Consider the following 19,543-nt stretch of genomic DNA (forward strand, 5'->3'; position numbering starts at 1 on the left):
TACTGGTGACCAAAATCAATGTCACACAGTGGGTGAGTTCGGAACATGCCCTGAGAGGTGGGCTAAGTCTCTTATCATCAACCACACTTGTTGTTGTTGAGTTTATACATTTCATCTGATGTGGGATTTCCCTCTCTATGCTGTGATTACCATTAATAAATAAAGAAAACTGCCTTGGGCTGTTGATAAGGCAGAACAGAGCTAGGCAGAGAAAACTAAGCTGAATGCTGGGAGGAAGAAGGGTGGAGTCAGGGAGATGCCATGGATCTGCTGCCCAAGATAGACATGCCAAAACGTTTCTGGTAGGTCACAACCTCGTGGTGATATACAGATTAGTGGAGATGGGTTAAATTAATATGTAAGAGTTGGTTAATAACAAGCTGGAGCTATTGGGCCAAGCAGTGATTTAATTAATACAGTTTCTGTGTGATTATTTTGGTTCTGGGTGGGCAGGACGAACAAGCAGCCTCCTCCAACATTTATCACTATATGTCTTTTAACCGGATAACTTAATCCATTGAAACCTTTAAAAAATAATTATGGGTAGATAAGTTCTTATGTAGTATTTTTTACCTTTTCTATATAGATTTATTGTATCTCATTCTTTTTTTTCTCCTTGCCTAATAGTATTCCCTGTAGTTAATGATTTATTCATTCAATGTGTTTTGATTCCTGGCTGATTATTTGGGTTTGCTGTTTCTAAATTTTTGTTTTATGATTACTATAAAGTTTAGGGGAAAGCATATTTTATCATAACTAGATACCATAAAATGACTGCAAATTAGCATGACCATAAAGAAAGTAAATCCAAACATAACACATTATTCTAAAATATGCTAATAAATGCAAAAATCTCTCACCATTCCTAGCCACACTGTATATTTTTTCAGTCCTGTGTTTCTATAGTGTTTGCCTCTTGATATATTGTAATGAATATTTTAATTGATTTTGTTTTAAGTTTTCTTGCTAGTGTAAGAAATTCTTCACTTACTCTATTTGTAATAGAGTGTGTTCTGAGTGTGCTTGCATTGACATAGCAGTGAATTTCAAAGAGTCATCTGAGTGTCTCCTAGTCTTGAGAGAAGAGACTGAGGACAAAAATGACTTCCAAAGAGGTATTAGGGCCTCCCTGTGTCTCCAGAGAAGAGGCTGGGAAATGTGCTCATCTTTTAGGTCCTTTGTATATTTAGGATGAGTGAAGAAGTGCAGATTAGGGATAAACATGGATTTTGGTCACTTTCTGGTGTCAAAGCTTTGGCAGCATTGTAAAAAGCATCTGGGGTGAACTCTGAGTGGAGATGGCATCCAGAGAGAAGACAGAAATGACTATAGGTTCAAAGTCCACACAGAATTCCTAGAAGGACAAGCATGAACAAACACTAATCAGTCACAAGCTCACAAGCACCGGACTAAAACCCCTTCAATGTTCAATGCACATACATCATGAATTTTAGGAAAACTTTAGCCAAGATATTATGGTAATTGTTGGCCAGGTGCTAAGCGAAGCACTTGAGTTTTCAGATGGAGGAATTGAAACAATTGTTTTTTTTTTTCCTGTTTTTTCCCAGACAAGGCTTCTCTGTAGCTTTGGAGCCTGGCCTGGAACTAGCTCTTGAAGACCAGGCTGGCCTTGAACTCACGAAGATCTGCCTGCCTCTGCCTCCCACTGGCCCAAGGGCTGGGATTTAAGGCCTGTGGCTTTAAATAAGCTTAAAGATTTTCTAGAAAAAAAGAGAGCTAAGACTCGGTACTCTAACAGAATAATAGTACCATGATGAAGCAATTTTTAAAATTCAAAGGCAAACCTTTGAGGTGAGCACTGCTTTGGAGTATGTCATTAAGCAGACGAGATCACAGAGAAGAGTCAAGCTGTGCTGTTAGAGACTGGGTATTTGAAATTCCACAGCTGGAAGAAAAGAAAGATAAACAGAGGAAGAGTGTAGTGTTTGGAACAGCATTGTAGGTGGATATTGTCGCCGAAGGGGCCTGAGAATGCTAATAAGCTGGAAATCTCATTCAAAGAAGTCGTAACAGAAAACCTCCTCAACACAGAAAGGGCTCCAGATCTCCAAGAACAGGAAAGTCAAAGATCCCCAATCAGATTTAAGACAAACACTCCTCTTTTAAAACATCCTATAATCAAGCCTTCAAAGATGGAAGATAAAGAGATCTGAGGCAGAGGAAGAAAATTAAGCAAAGCAAACCTAGCAGAAACATGCATTAGAAAGTCCCAATTCTTCTCACAACAGAAGGAAGCAGGAGAAAGCAAGAGAGGAAGAGAGAAACACTGCATGGTGCTCCCAGGAAATCTTCTAGCACTGATACGGAGCCCACAGACACGACATTTGGAAAGAAGGAAACAGAAAGAGATACTGAACTAAGAAAACTGCAAGAGAAGGCGCCCCAGCAGGCTGCAAGAAAGACTAATAGATGGTCTTCACACAGCTATCAGGAGGCAATGATGAACGAGACAGAAATGTTCTAAGGTATAAAAATCACCGACAAGAGGAACTGCATTTAAATGAAGCATGCTCTAACGTTGTAAATGTCTAACAAAGTTATATCTTTATTATGAAAGCTAAACCCCAAAAGAAATAAAAGTAAGTACATGAATGTCAAGAATGAACAACACAGGAAGATGTGAAGGAGAAGAGCGATTCCTATGCAGTGGTAAGAATGAGGGAGAGTAGTTGCCAAATAGTGGGGCTGTATTCCTTTCTGACTGTCTATGGCCAGGCTAAGATGCCATGTTTTCATAATTAATTCTTATGATCCAGGATTTATTTCTTACGTGCCTCGTGGTAGCTAACAGCAAAAGTTCTAAGAAGAAGTGAAGCCTAAACACATAACAAAACAAACAAGGATTTAAAGTGATTTCCCTTTTTAAACTGGATTTCAAATTAATTAACAACTAATTTGTGACTATTAGTTTGATATTAACATTTAGAAGCTCAGAAAATCCTGGCGTCAAATAAGAAAACTATATATTTATCTTCAAATGCATATATTTTCCTTTGATATGTTTAAAAGTGGCAATGTATGCTAGATTGAGTAAAAAATGATTATTGCTTATTCATTTCAATGAAGAAGAAAATGAGAGTCTCTGATATGATCTCAAATATACTTTATGACAGCATCTTTTGAAAAATGTCACATTTATCTAACCATTCACACTTAAGACCAGTATAAAGCTTTTATTAGTATTTCTCGATTGCTTGAATTTTAAGAAACACATATTTTCTTAAGTCACATTTTATTCGAAAGATTATAAATATGATGTGTTCTATTCAGTTTTGCAATTGATGCATTTCTAGGGTGGTTGCATTTCAAGGAGTTCATCTTAAGAATGCTCTCCACCAGAGAACAGTTATGCCAGCTAAATAATTTATTGGCAACTCAGCGACCACAGTAACTGATGAAATCTGTTGAGACAAGGGGTAGTGAAGTAGAGTGGATGTGAAATATACTGCAAGCGTCAGAACAGAAAATGCACACAACCAGACAAACAAGAGCACCGATGAAACCATTAGACTGAATTTAATTTTCAGGTATCTAACTAAAAAAAAAAAAAAAAAAAAAAAAAAACCACATAGCATGATTTAGGTGAAGGACATATATATTACACATGAATTAAAACTAAGAGGTTAAACCCCACTCCCCAGCCCCCATGCAGCCTCTGATCTACAATTTCATCGGCAACTATTACCTAGCTCGGGCTTAATTCGCTAGATGCAGTGCTTCTTTCTATACAAGGGGACGGTGGAAATCAGAAACGTAAAATAACTTTAATAGGTTTTCGATATCAGCAATCGCCACAGTGACCCAGTTTTCCTTTCTTTTCCTCCTTCAAGTAAACTACAAGTTACTCCGGTAGAATTTGTATAAAAGTCCCTTAAGGCTACACATGGCTAATGCTTCTTTGGGGCAAACGTAGCCTGAGGGATGCAGAGTTTTCAGGGTCCCTGTACGGATTTTTACATTAATATGGAGAAATGTCCTATTGGGTTGGAAGGGACCAGCTAGCTGAAGACTTTCCTGATGTGTGAAGAAAATGTTTTTGCTGGTATCACGAGCTGTGTGCTGGGCGCACTGTTTATTTGGAGCCCGCTACGTGTGAAAGCTGCACCTTTTCCATTTTTAGAAAATGTGAGGCAGCAAAAAGGGTTTTGACACAGTGCAGATCCTGCATTTAATCACCTCCATTGAGGGCACCCTACCGCCACTCCCCGCTCTTTTTATATTTGGACACTAGCCGTTTGGGGGAAAATATCCGATTCCTGCTTTAAAACAATAATAAGATTCTGGAAGATTAAAAAATAAGCTTCATAAAGTCATCAGCAAGTAATAGGAAGGAAGATACGCTGGAAGACCTAATGGTAACACTCTCTCTCTCTCTCTCTCTCTCTCTCTCTCTCTCTCTCTCTCTCTCTCTCTCTCTCTCTCTCCCTCTCCACTCTTTCTCTTCTCTCTCCTTCCATAACTTAATACGTGGGCTTAGACCACCTCTATCACCTTATTAATTATTGGTAGGAGGGTAAGGTACTTGTGGGATTCAAAGACAAAGGGTTGTTTTGTCTGGCAGGACGTTTCAGGCTCACATTGCATGTGCTGTGAAATGAGACCTCTACTCCTTTCGCGGCGTTACATTGTTTCGTTTTGCATTATTATCATTTGAAAAATGTAATCTTGTTTGTTTCAAATAGGTCGGTGTATAAACTAAAAGTAAATATAAATTAAAATAGTTATGTTCAACTCAACATTTTCATATCGTTATTTAAATAAAGCAAGAAAAAGTAGAAGATAATAAAACCAAGGAACACTGAATTTTAAAAATGTCAAACAAAAAAAGAGGAACAATTTTTTTAGAAACTGATCATTTTATTATATGTAAGCATTTGCATTAAGTGCTCAAATTTTGGAGTCAATTAATAATTAAATTCTGTACCATCAAAATATATTAATGTAAAATGCAATAAACAAATTTGAATGCATTGCAAGAAGTTATTTTTTTAAAAAGTTTTTGGTAGATTTCATAAATAAGGCTATAAAGACAATGCTAAATTTAGTAGCTTATAATAGAATTTTGTAAGAATATATGGTGGTTGCACTTATCCCTCTATTATATACCAATTGTAATAATTAAAATAAATGTATTTGATATTATTCTCTAAAAATTATCATGTACTACTGTTTTTACAAGAAGAATGAATGTGAGATTTAGTCACTGAAACTTTGTGTGTAGTATTTAAGACTTGGTTAAGCTATCACGTGTCTAGCCTATAAAAAATTATCTTGGTAGGTATTCATTATGATTTTATACCTTAATAATTTTTATTAATTTTTTATTTATGTTGATATTATAGTACAATATTACACTATTATATTACATTATTTTCTTTTTCTGTCCTTCCTCTAAAACCTCATATATACATATATATATGTATATATATATATATCTTTAAGATTTATGTCATGTTTTTTATTGTTACTACATGCATATTTATATATTGTGTATATATTGTTATTCCTAAATACATAAATACTGTTTAGTCAGTTTAGTGTTAATTGCATCTATGTTTTCAGGACTGACCATTTGGTAGTTAATAGCCAATTTTCGTGCTCTTCCCTGGGAAAGAAATATCTCTTCCACTCTCAGTATTCCTTGGTTATCTGTATTTCTTTATGTAGGGTCAAGGCCTGTCTCATTTGCCGCATCTAACTGCTATTTGACACAATGACTAAAATCATAATGTCATTGAGTGTATCAGACATAGAGACATAGAAAGTTGAAATTCTCAGAGCTTGTGGTCTCTATTTCATGGGTTTTGTGACTACATTCAGATGTCATAAAACAAAAATTTCAAAAAGTAAAGGCCACAGAGAACACTTCCTGCCCCTTTCTTTCAGTCACATATATTCTCATCGTGTACCAATTTGTTGGACTGGCACCCCGTCTTTAACATTTATAGAGTTTGACTCTCAGTATGATATGCTCTTTTTCAGTTCGGTGAGATTTAATTTGGTGAGATTACCTTCTCAGAGACGATTGACTTTCTGCTCTAACCCATTAGATAGGATACATAGAAGATTACAGCTAATGATCGATTATCCTGATAATAGCCTCTTCAGATAGCTTGATATTCATTTACTGTTCATAGTCTACTAAACAGGGCTAGATTTATTATGAGAATAAAGGAAATGTAAGTACATTTTTCATTATTATTTTTATTTTATTTCTCCCTTCTATATTTAGAAGAAATATATTTATTTTTTTCATTTCCACATTTAAGGATCAAAACTAGGGTCTCATGGAGGCTAAGCAAGCATTTTCCTACTGAATGAATCTCTACCCAAACTAGCTTTACTTAGAAAGATAATTGTCAGATCACTTCCTAGCTGCCAGCTCCCTGAAATTCTTTCTAATGTACACCAGCAAAAATGAGTCTTGTCTAAAGGGTAGTTCTGGGCTAGACAAAATTGACTTTCCTCTGTGACACATTGTGTAGGTGTGTGTGTGTGTGTGTACGTGCTAACATCTTTCTTTCACCTTGTTTGCTTTCTATTGCATCGGTCAATAAGTGAGGCTAGCCTAGGATGTACTATGGTATTAAAAAACAAAAACAGAAAAAAAAGATAAAGAAAAGAAAGGGCTCAAAAGATGACCTCAACATCTGTGTTCCTCAAACAATAAAGTTTATATAATGCATATGTTTTATATCCATCTCAGGACAACTTAAGCTGGGTGTCGTAATTCTAGGTTTAAAAAGAAAATTAAAAAAAAAACAAGCCTCAGCTTGAGACACACTAATCTCACGGCAGCAGGAAAGCACAAGTGACCCAGCACTAGCTGGCTACCCAAGCCTTTGCCTCACAGGTGGCCGGGATCACATGCCACTGTTCCATGAATGTCAAAACACCATGGATGAAGATGATGGGGCAGAAGTTTACCTTTGCATGGTGGTGTTTTCCTGAAGTTTGTATATTCACACTGTTTCAGGAAAGCAAATAATAGATTGATTTACTCAATAGATTAACATTTTATATTAATTACACAACTACAAACCCACTAAATTCAAATATGGTTTTGTTGGCTTCAAACTATTAGTTTTGACTTCGGGGTTCCTTTGGGGAGAGGAGTGCTAGCGAGAGATCAACCGGCTCTAGAGCATTAGGTAAATAAATGCTCTCCAAATGAACCATTACTCATACTTGAATTAAATTTATTTTTAACTTATACACAAAAAGTAAAAGCATAAAATCATACATATAAACTGTAACTTAATGTTTAACTTATGGATATGTTATGAGAGGTGTAAAAGTTCCTATCTCTTTAAAGGTTTATCATTTCTTTGTAAGAAAAGCTTTCACAATCAGTTCTTGTGGGTTTCTGACCTGGACAATACGTCATTACTTTCTGCAATCACCCTTTGTGCAAGAGCAAACCAGAGCCTCTTGCTCCATGGCAAATGTGAACGGCGAACACGTTGTTCAACTCTTCCATCCCGCCCATCTGTTCACACAACTCTTGTCTGTGTGTTCACTGTTCTACCCTCAGATTCCGTTGAGAGGCAGTTTATGATTCAATATACAAATTGGGATGCCTAGTAAATAACGTAAGAGCTGGGTTTATAGGGAGCTTGAGAAGTTATGGTAGGAAATTTATTATAGGAAACTTTTAAAAAATGATTTTGTCTGCTTTCCCTCTTGGCAAACTTTTAGGAAGAAGGCATATATTCTAGAACTATTGCAAACTGACTTGAAGATGTTCCCTTATGTCTCTTAAACTATAATGATTACAACCGTAATATTTATATGTTATCATCTAAGAGAAGAGGGAAAATACCAGCTTAGAGCAAGTATGTTGAAAATGACAGGCTTTCAATCAAATGTGAAAACAGAAAAAAAATTCGCTTGATTTATCTTAAAGAATTGCTAATTAATAGCTATGTTTTTGTAGAATCACTATCGGGTTCTAGACACTTCTCTTTTTCCTGATGTTGGCTCTTTTATCCTCATATAGATGGTAATAGAACTTTTGAAGAGATAAGTACTTAGATGTCTCACAGTTGCTATATTCAAACATGGACTAATTTGAAGGTATGATGGAATTAAAATTAATTTGCTAGTAAAGAGAGACTCAATCCTTTATGAAGTTTCAAAAATAAAAATAGTAAATTATGTTGGAAAACCCCCTTCACAATAGTGTCACAAAAATGAAAAATCAATGTTTCAATCTTGTCTTTACATGATTAAATAAAACATTTAGCAAGTTAAAGAGTTTACGATTGTAGATCCACAAAGTCTGGAGGATATAAGGAGTCCAGCAATGTTGAGGATACTAAACATTCAGGTGATAGAAGCTGACATTTTATTTAAATAGAATCATAACAGTCTACACAACATAACTGTGGATTCTACAGGAAGGGTTATGCATTTGAATCTTTAGTTTATATACTCTATATATGACAGGATATAGTTCTCTTTTTTACTTTTATTGAAACAAGGTTTTTACTCACATAATATATTCTGTTTATAGTTTTTCCTTCTATTACTCCTCCAAGTTCCTTCCCATTTCCCATCAAATCTGCATCCGCCTACTTTCTGTCTCTCAACAGAATTGGCTGATTGGAATAATAACAAACTAAAATAAATTAAAACAAAAACACATTGAAATTGGACCAAAACCAAAACAAACAACAGCATCTAAGGCCGAAGGAAAAGAGCCTAAGAGAAGGCGCAAGAAGCAGAGGCCCACTCATTCCCAGAGTCAGGAATTCCACAGCAACACTAACATGGAAGTCTTAATATACATGCAAAGGACCTGCACAGTTGTAAAAGAAGAAAAGAAAATACATAAATAAGGTTAAACACAAACACAACGAAGAGCCCTGATATGCCATTCTGAGACGAGATGCTTCCCAAGATTCCACTGAGTTCATTTCCTGTAGCCCATCTACTGCTGGGCATGCAGTCTACCCTGTGGAGGAGTTTGTTTTCCCAGTGCAACTCCCTTGGAGGAAACCTAATTTTCATTTGCGTGTGGTTGTCAGTCCTAGATAATTTCTGGGGAAGTGTGTAGACTTCGTCTTTCAACTCTTGGACCCCCAGCTGGTGCAAACCCATGCAGACCAGTGCATTTTTCATCAGTCTCTTTGAGTTCGTCTGAGCTTTGGTTATGCTGATTTAGAGGACCCTGTTGTCCTTCTATCTTCCTTCCCTTCTGGCTCTTATGATCTTTCTGCCTCCTCTACCGGGTTCTTCCCCCCCCCCCCCCCCGAGGGAAGGGTATGATGAAGTCATCATGTTTAGGACTCAGTGTTCCAAAGTCTCTACACTCTGAATAATGTCTGGCTGTGGGTCGCTATGTTTATTTCCATCTGCTTCTCTGATGATGAGTGAGCAAGACATTGATTATAATTGTATAACATAACTTCATTAGGGGTCATATGATAGGGTATATTTTATAAGGTTCATTTTCATGGAAATAATTTATACCAGTCATATGATATATATGAATAAAAATTTAGAAGATAATCTTGTCAAATAAATGAATTTAATGATTTAAGCGAAAGACGATTACTTTTATAACAATTTATACATTTTATATAAATTGTTTCCCTTTAATTTTAAAAGATTTTAATAAACATTCATTATCAGTGGGGCTTCCTTTATGATCTGTCAAGGGCCTCAGATTATCCCCAATATTCGTTCCGACCGAGTTAACATCTACTGTAAGACAAACTAGGTAATTAGGGGCACTATTTATTATGAAGGTCTTATTTATTTCTCATATGGTCATTGTAATCTTAATGTTAAATAAAATAATGTGATGCTTTGTTTCAAGACTGTTCTAAACTAAAGGACGATCAAAGTGCAATAGTTACTTATAAGACAGATTCCACATGAAGATGTTGAGAAAATTAGACCTTTTTTTTCCCATCCTCTGTTAGTCTGGATGGTGGAAGCTGTATGAGGTCTTCCTAGGCCCAATGTGGCACTGATTTGCTTTGGTGAGCCCCATACCTAGCATTTCTAATGCATTAGACTATACCCTTATTGCGAATACCAAATGTGTAATTTAATTTCTCACTTAAAACATGTCCTGAAGAGGATTTGGTGGTGGTGCAGGCCTGTAACACCAGCTACTCCACAAGCACTGGAGAGCTGAAGATCATCCTGTATAAAGCAGTGAGATCCTCTCTCACAATTCAAACAAAGAAAACCAAAAGATGAGCATACAATTCAGGGTTGGACTGCTTTCTCAGTATGTGAGAGGCAATACTCAAAACCAAAAGCTGCAACAATGTCCTAATTAATTCAATATGTTAAATACATATTCTAAAATTAATAATAAACAATAGGATTTAAATTGCATAAATTTAACACATTTGAATGTAATTTAAATATTTGTGATGTTAGAAATAAGATCAATCTATTATTTCTAATCAAAACTATTTAAAATCCTGCATGATTTATAAAATTCAATGCCAACTGATAACCTTTTACTTATTCCAAGATAGTACCCGAATCTTATCATCCTTTTCTTACTATAATATACAAATGAAAAAAAAAGAGGAAAGAAGGGCAAGAAATGAGAGAAGAGAAAGATGTTTTAAATTTGAAGTGAACTTTTCTACCAATATTAATGCCAGTTTTCAGTGTTTCTAATAAATGTACTGTGGTTTTTAAATTAAATGACTAGTATCAATTTCAGTTTTCAAAACTCTTAGTAAATCACTGCTTAATAAAAACAGGTTCAACGGAGAGTAGATGTTTTATTTGTTCATAGTACATCACAGGAAGAACCAGCAGACATTGTATTTGTCAAAGTCACAGTTCCTTTAGGGTTTCCAGGAGAATGCCAGGATCAAAGGGAAGGAACAGATAAGATAAAGAATTTTAATCTATTTGCATTAGGAATTTCCCATTTAAGTTTCACTTGTTGCTGTGATTTTAGAGCAATTTAAAAAGTGTGTTCCTGAGGAATCGCTACCTGACACTAATGGAGCTTCTTTTGACAGATTTTATCTTTTGTAGAAAAATTATATGGTGTGGATTTAAAAAAAAAAAAATCCTGTCAGATTGGGGCTGCAGGTGCCTCTTCCGCTCATCTAATCTCCCCCAGAGAGGTTGGGCATCTCATCTGTGCAGCATGTGCTCTGGGCTATCAAGGGTGGTGGAGAGCACATCCTGCCAAGTAAATATATCTTGTTATAGTTAGCCAAGGCTGTAACTGGTTCCTTGAGCCATAGTCTGTTTAGTCAAGTGATATTTTTATCAACATTGGGATTGTACTGTAAGGCCTTTATTAGGAAAGTAAGCTGTTTTCCTTATAATATTTACATTGTGTGTGAGAGAGAGGGTACCTGTGTTTTCCGCACTATCTTGACAAACTGGAACATTGTTATAGAGTAGGAAATTATGTTTATGGAATGCATGTCAGCCTATTATAGTTTTTATAGTTTATAGTTCTGATTTGGAATGTGTTCGCAGCAGTAATTGTATTATATCTTGTACCACTGCCTCTATCCCATCACCGTGGTCTCTCACTACTGATGACCTTATCTGTTTCTGGGTATTCTGCACATGATCTAACCCCAGAACCTTTTTACCTATTGCTATTTTTCTTTTTTCTTTTTCTTTTTAAAAAAAAAAACTGGGCAATCATAGATTGTTTAATATTTGTTAACTTTTGCATATAATTATGACACATGATAAAGTTTTATGGTAAGCTTATAAATTTCACAAGAATATACCTTCTAGTCTTGAATGTTAGCTCATACTTACTATCCCAGCACTTAGGAACAGTGAGGCAGAGAACTGGGAATTCAAGTCTAGCCTGCCCTTCAAAGGGTGACCCTCCCTCAAAAACTGAAACAGAAAGAAAAAGAAAGAAGAATGAAATGGGTAACAGCCATTCTTACTCATAGATAGGACACTTAATAACTTAGCTTTGCTTAAAAAAATACACATTAATAATGTTGGAATTTTTAAGGGTTTTTTTTTCATTCAAAAATTTTCACTTCCTCCCCTCCTCCCATTCCTCTTCCGCTGCTCACCCACTCACCCTTCTCCCTCCACCTCCTTCCTTAAGAGAGGGCAAGGAACCCTGCCCTGTGGGAAGTCTAAGGCCCTCCCCTCTACATCCAGGCCTAGGAAGCTTTGCATCCAAATAGACTAGGGTCCCAAAAAGTCAGTGCTGCAGTAGAGAAAAATCCCAGTGCCTTTATCAATGGGTTCTCAGTCAGCCCCCATTGTCAGTCACATTCAGAGAGTCTGGTTTGATCACATGCCCATTCAGTCAAGGTCCAGCTGGATTTGGTGAGCTCCCATTAAAACAGGCACACTGCCTCAGTGGGTGGACCACCCTCTCATGGTCTAGACTTCCTTGCTTCCTCCTTCTGCTTTTCAGCTGGACCTATTTTTCTTCCTGATAGTTTATCAAGGTGTTCACAAAGTTCTTACTTCATATCATAGATAAGATGCCACCAAGAGGGCTGGAGAGATGGCTCAGCGGTTAAGAGCATTGACTGTTCTTCCAGAAGACCTGAGTTCGATTCCCAGTAACCACATGGTGGCTCACAACCATCTGTAATGAGATCTGGTACCCCCTTCTGGCCTGCAGGCATACATGAAGGCAGAATGTTGTATACATAATAAATAAATAAATCTTAAAAAAAATGTCACCAAGAGGACATCCCTGACCATGTCAGTCTTCTTCGGTCCCCTGGATTCCAACTTTTTATGTATGATAGAAGGAAGTCCACATTTGATAAACACCTTTCTTCTATAGAGCCTCTGTTCAAGAGTCATGAAAGACTGCCTTTTTGCTAACGTAGAGAGATCTGTCTCAGAAGACACTCAGTATCAGGTCAAGAGTGCAGTAGATACCCCTAGTTTCTGAACATTCCTAGAAGGGGAAAAATAATTATAACATCCCTCTGATCCTACTGACACTCAGACTAAGCACTCTTGTCCCTTTGGGGAAACTCAGGACTTACCTTATCACGGCCAGTTTCTTGTTTTAGGTCAGTCACTAAAGGGAACCCAGAACTTTCATGCCATCCCCAACCCCATCACTAAAACTAATCCCCGATCCTCTAGTTCTGTCTCCTGATTGTCTCCTGATGCTCTCTGGACAGCACCAACAAAGCCTTTCTATCTTCAAACACCTTAGTGTACTCTCCCTTATCTGCTTTGCACCTGAAGCCTCCTGACTGCTTCTCACACCTTCTTTCAAGCGGCAGCTATTTCCTCCTCACTTCACTTAAATTGTTAAGATTGGAGGTGAGATAGTGTTCTATTAGCTCCTCGGTGCCACATCCTGAGGAGTCTCTTTTGTTCTCTGAAATCCAGTAGGTAAATCCTCACAGCATTAAGAGATAGCCTTTGAATCCTGCCATTCCTCCCCCAGGCTCTATTTTTCTTTCTTTCTTTTTTTTTTTTTTCTCTTCCAGGTTGGATGCTGGGCAAAGGCTGTAAGCTCAGTCTAATTCCTCCACCCCACTATGACACTTTCCCTCCTCTGTTAAGAGTTACGCTTTTCCTTTCTATCTGGCCCAGACTCTGCTCTTGTTATATATTATAGTAACTTCATATCTATAAGGATAAGGACTGTGAAGTGGCTCAGTGATAGTTGTCGCTCATATATGAGATTTTGATTTCTGACCACAGAACTAGAAAAACACAAGGATCCAGGTAGTTGAGTCTCCATAAGCATTAGCCCTGCCACAAGACCTTTTCCCCCTTAATCACTTCCTTGTAACAATCTCACCATCTTATAAAACAAATAGCCGAGAGCTGTCTAATGCAACACTAACATTTGTCTTCAAAATTAGCATGAATTGTTTAAATCAACGCTTACTTTTTTCTAATTTTATCACATAAAACGAGTAATAGTAAATATCTATTGACTAATAGAATAATTTATAGTTCTCAAAGATACAGCAATAAAATAATGCTTTATTTCTCAAAAAATGTACAGTTAAAAGACATTTTTGGTTTTAACTATGAAGTAGCTATTAGTTCAACACTTATAACACACTACTGAGTCTTTGAATTTTGATTACATTATTTTTAATAAGATAAAAATCTACTGAATCTTCACTTCCTCTTTTTGTTTTGAGCAAATTATTCTTTCTGAAAATAAAATATTAAATCTTGGATCAAATTGAAATGATTTTTATTTTATTTTCTAAGTTCTTTTTATTTATTCAATGTAATAAATAGCTACAAAGTGTGGGTATAGTAAAATGAAATTGTTTAAGTTTGTTTTGAACTTTTCTTTGAAAATTTTAGTAATGACTCTTATCTAACCTTTTGTCTCTAGTCAGAATAACAGTATAAATAATGAATAAAACCCTGGGTTGAAGTGAAATCCAGACACTCGCTGACAGTAACATGACTTGATTGTTTAGCTGGGTGGTTAGTTGGAGCCTTACATCACTGATGAAAATTCTGAGGACATCATAGCATTAAGACACATCAGTAGAGTGTGTTAGGGCTGCAACTCCTCCTCGACATGGTCAGAGCATCAAAAACAAATGATTTTAAGGGACTTTAATCTGCTCAGTGAATATAAGTTGTTAACTTGCTCTCTGGAACCAGAGTGGGTGATGGCTTGAGTTGATGCCTGCCTCCTATGGCACCTTTCCAGTATTGCCACCTTGCTTTTCTATTAAAGAGATGTAGGTAGTTCAAGGTATTTCAAGGTGACTTTTGGTTTTGAGAGATCCCTATTTAAGATAAATAAACGTTGAATTTAGACTGAATTCTAACAATGACCATGTTTATTTTTGTAGGAACTTAAAATGTTCAGGATCTTAAAATAACCAGTTGGACTGAAGAAATGGGTCTCAGGCAGTAAGAACTTAAAGGAGGTAAGATTCTTTTTAAATAAATGTTTTTACATATTAAAATTCTCTTAAAAATTTAGATATACTGATGCATATTTTTGCGGGTAATTTAGAAGATACATTTTACAAGTTAAGAGCACTTCATTTTGTCAGCGGATACGCTCCTTTGGGATGATTTGGACACGTGAGAGAGTTCTGATATTTTACAGAAACACATTCTAGGAAGGCTGCGTTTCAGTTTTAGAATAAATACCACAAAATAGATGGCTGCCATTTTTTTAATAAAAGGATTAATAAATCCTCATGCTTAGGAATTTCCCTAGGTTGGCCACTTTCCCAGGGGTTTCCTAGCAGAGGTGGCTGGTGTGTAGGCAGATTGCCATTCAGAAGAAGCCTTTGGGTAACCTGCCCTTTCTGCATTTCCTGGGGCACAGATGGTTGCTATCAGTCAGAACCTAGCCAAAGAGAGCAGGGCCAAGCACAAGGGAGCTAGTCAGTTTCTACTAACTTTCATCTTCATTTTCACCAAAGATCTGAAACTGAGCTATCACCCTTAAATCAAACCACAGTCGGCAGTCCAGAACGTGGACACCCTAGTTATTTGAGCCTTTTTCAGGGTCCATTTCTCGTATACAGTCAGGAGACAGTTTAGTAGTATTAATCTTGTGATTCTGCTTCCTGCGCATGTCGCTATTGAAAGAATGGAGAGAATGAACAAAGGAATTTAACAGTATGTGTGGATATATATGAGTGATTGTGTGGGGGGCTGGAAAGGAGAAAATGAAACACGGACTTTGTGTATGCTTCTTCCTTACCTTAAGGACCACTGAGTAAAATTAATTCATAAATTTTATTTTGATTTTTAGCTATCCAATTTTACTGGATTTCTTTGGATTTATTATCTTAATGTGAACAAGTTAAACTTCCCTATGTGTTTCATACTAATATAAAGAATGTAAGACCGTGTTTGTGAAGCCAGTGTTAAAATGGCTATGTGGGAAAGCCTCTTCCATCAGCAACATGTTTGCCATACAAGGTCCAGATTCACTAACTCATGATGTATGTTAAAACTGGTACACTTGTAGGAATTTTGAATTCTCTTACTAAGAGTATAATATTTAGCATTGCCAGAACAGTATTAACTGTGCACATGTATATGAGTTTATAAACCCATTGTTAGCTTGATCTCCTTTTCAGCACCCTTCCCCAATACTAATTGCCTCAATGCTGTTTTTGTGGGGCTTCCATATGCACCAAGATTGAACATTCAATTCTATTTTACCAAATTGTCAGTCCCTGACTCTCTGATTATAATATCTTCAACAGTCACAGATTCAAAGGGAGTATACAAAAGATGCAATTGTCAGGCATGACTTAGATGGTATTCCACATTCGTGAAAGGTAAAATTGCAATGTTGTGTGGTTTGAGTGCCTGTCATTGCTGTCTTGTAGTGTTGCCTCAATTATGGAGCAAGTATCTAAGAATGAGTTCATAAACGTCAACAGCACGTATCAATGAGTTTCACATCACTATATATATATATATACATATATATATATATAAAATAATGTACATTATTGGCTTGAAAGGAGTAGAGAGAACAAATTCAACTTATGAGTATCTGTAAAAGTCCAAGTATCAAAATATGACAAAATGTCTTGAATTATCTCCCAAATATTAAACTATAATACAGATTGTACAAACCTGAATTCATGTCCTCATGTTTCAACTATTATAAGTATATATAAACCAGAATACAAATGTATCATTTGTATGGAATATCTGGTCTACTTATCTAAAGGTGGAAGGTGGGAGTCATATGACCTTCATTTTATCTATCTTTTCCCTCAACTCTCCTCTTAAAAATTACAGAAAAATATATGTATTTATCATGTATAATTCAGTATTTTTCTATGTATAGATAGTCCACATTTTATGTATTTTATGACTTATGGTTGCTTTTATTATATTACTCCTCACTTACCACCTACTGTTGTAGTTTTCTGAAGAAAGCAACAAATGTATTCATTTTTACTTAACAGCTCCCTGAATGCTTTTTATTATACAAATTAGACTTCTCTAATAAAACGTAATAGACTGAAAACTTGGGGAGGCCTTTCCTTGTTAACAACACAGGCAAAGCTAGAGAAATTACGGTAAGTCAAGTAAGATAGGCACAAAAAAACAAATACCTCATGGTTTCATTTATATAAAATATAAAAACATGTATCTCATGAGTGCAATAATCATTATCAGAGGTGAAAAAGTTAGGCGGTGGATTTAAAAAGTTGAGTTCTGGAATTTTGAACAGAAGTAATCTAAAGGGAATTATTGGTGTTACCAATAGTTATGAAAGTTTTATTTAAACATTTAAGAATAGATGGATGACATTTTTGCAGGCTCAACTATTTCTATTGTTGAGAAATATATATGTTTGAATAAAGTAAACATGGCAAGATCCATGATACTTTTTAATACATATTTCCCGAACACAAGAATAGTTCTGGCTCTATGTTTTCTCAGATGTGTTTGATGTGTTTTATAAATTCTACTAATTATTATATTCTAATGTCTTAATATAAAGATGCTGAGTACTCACTCAAGAAGGACAAAGTCATTACAGAGTCTATAGGTGAGAGAAGGAAGCCCTGAGCTGAGAAGGAAAATTAAAAATGTGTGGGTGTGAGGGAAGGTGTAATCACAATGCTGAGATGAGCGATGGTGTGTAATTGTCCTTGAGGTCAAGGTTAAAAGTCTTCATTTTCAGTCCACTCCGTCTAGCTCCCCTCTCTCCAAGACACACGCTCATCTCTGTTCCCCTTCAGAAAAAAAGCAAACCTCCAAGAGAAGACTATCAAATCGGATAAAATGAGATACAATTAGACAAGGGAAAAACCCTAGTATCAATACTTGGGCAAAGCAACTCAATAGAAGGAAAAGCGTCCCCAAAGCAAGCAAAAGCGTCAGAGACACAGCTCTTCCCACTATTAGGTTTCCCACAAGAATGCCAACCTGCCAGCTATAACATATACAAGAGAACCTGGTGCACCCCATGTAGACCTGCTGCTTCAGTCTCTGTGACCCTCATGTGAGCCCTGCTGAGTTGATTATGAGAGCGGTGTTCTCCTGGTGTTCTCCATTCCCTCTGACTCCTATAACCTTTCTGCCCCTCTTCTGTGGGCTGCCTCTCTCCCCAAGAAGAGGGACCTGATGGAGATTTCCAACTTTGACTTTCTCTCTGCATATTGTCTGGCTGAATGTCTCTGCACCTACTCCCATCTGTTGTTGTAATAAGGCTGCTTGTTCATTTCCCAGCTGCACAGCCTTGAAATAACTGCTCAGAAACTATATTAATTAAATCACGGCTTGGCCTATTAGCTCTAGCTTCTTATTTGCTAACTTTTACATCTTAGTTTAACCTATCTCCATTAATCTGAGGTCATGGTCTACCAGCAAAGTTTCAGCATGTCTGTCTCCAGCAACGGGTCTATAACTTCTCTCTTACTCCTCCCTTCTTTCTCCCAGCATTCACTTTAGTTTTTCCTGCCTAGCTAAATTCTGCCCTGCTGTAGGTCCAAAGCAGTTTCTTTATTCGCCAATGGTATTTACAGCACAAACAGGAGAATCCCACATCAATCTGTTGTCAGAGGAAGACCTTTGGATGACAACCTAAAATGCCTCTGATCTATGAGTATAACAGAATATCATTTGATTTTCCCTTCCTTTCTTTCTTCCTTTCTTCCTTCCTTTCTTCATTCCTTTTTTCCTTCCTTCTTTGGCCAGTCATGTTTGGGTTTATCCTAGTTCTGTAGGCTATTCAGTCTCTGGTTTATGGCCATCCAGGCAGTATAGGGCATGGACTCCCTCTTGTGCTGTAGCCCTCAGGAAGTTAAACACATTGATAACTCCCACACATTCTGTGCCTCCATTACCCCAGCACAATTTGAGGCAGGAAAGATTGTAGGTGGAGGGTTTTGGGTCTGGGTTGGTGTCCAGGTTTCTGTTTCCATAGCCTGCAGAGTGTCTTCCTGAACCAGAGACAAGAATGTAGGTTTGAAGGTACTATATGGGCGCCAACTTGACCTCTCTACATTCACAGAGCTGTATGAATGTTGTCATTAGCAATAGGGCTCCTCTGTCATTTTCAGGGAGAAACGTTTCCTTGTAGCATGAGCCTGGGTTGTTTAGGAATCACCATAGGAACCCCACAGCCAACAACTCAACCAAATGTGACACATACCCACCACAGGAAGCCTTTCCTGGCTACAGAAGATTGTCAATTCAGACTCCCTATCCTTCATTACTAGGAGTCCTTATTGTCACCTTCATAGATGCCTAGAACTTTCTACTGCACTAAGTTTTCACCCCCAATGCTCCCCAATTCCAGCTGTCTCTCCTCAAATTCTCTGCCTTCATCCTGCTCCCCGCCACTCACCTGCTCCTTCCTGCTCCTGTCATTTCCTGTCCCAAGTCTACGCATAAGACTTTCCCCTTCCAAATGAGGTCTATGCATCCCCACTCCAGCGTATTTTTAATATTATTCACTTAGCATCATTATTTACAAATGCATATACTTGTGTGTATGAGGATCTTAACTTTACTGCTAATATTTATTTTATCAAGAGGTTATGATGAAATTATTTTTTCCGATCTAGTGTTAGTTGATGATCAGTTTTATTTTGAGTGT

The 19,543-nt window shown here is 36.8% G+C and overlaps 1 protein-coding gene across 2 annotated transcripts in view; it reads left to right on the forward strand.

Annotated features, from left to right (window-relative positions):
* The window catches only part of Sema3a (semaphorin 3A), a 475,159-nt gene that overhangs the window by 158,396 nt on the left and 297,220 nt on the right, over positions 1–19,543 (forward strand). Inside the window, exons 1-2 of one of the 2 annotated variants that reach the window (XM_085684251.2) lie at positions 4,230–4,376; positions 14,802–14,879. The gene's annotated coding sequence lies outside the window, so the exon portion shown is untranslated. Of the gene's footprint in view, positions 1–4,229; positions 4,377–14,801; positions 14,880–19,543 lie in introns of those variants that run through there. The other variant, XM_085684250.2, reaches the window with a different exon arrangement.

Source organism: Myodes glareolus, chromosome 27 (assembly GCF_982192425.1).
Source record: "Myodes glareolus chromosome 27, mMyoGla1.1, whole genome shotgun sequence".
Classification (NCBI taxonomy): Eukaryota; Metazoa; Chordata; class Mammalia; order Rodentia; family Cricetidae; genus Myodes; species Myodes glareolus.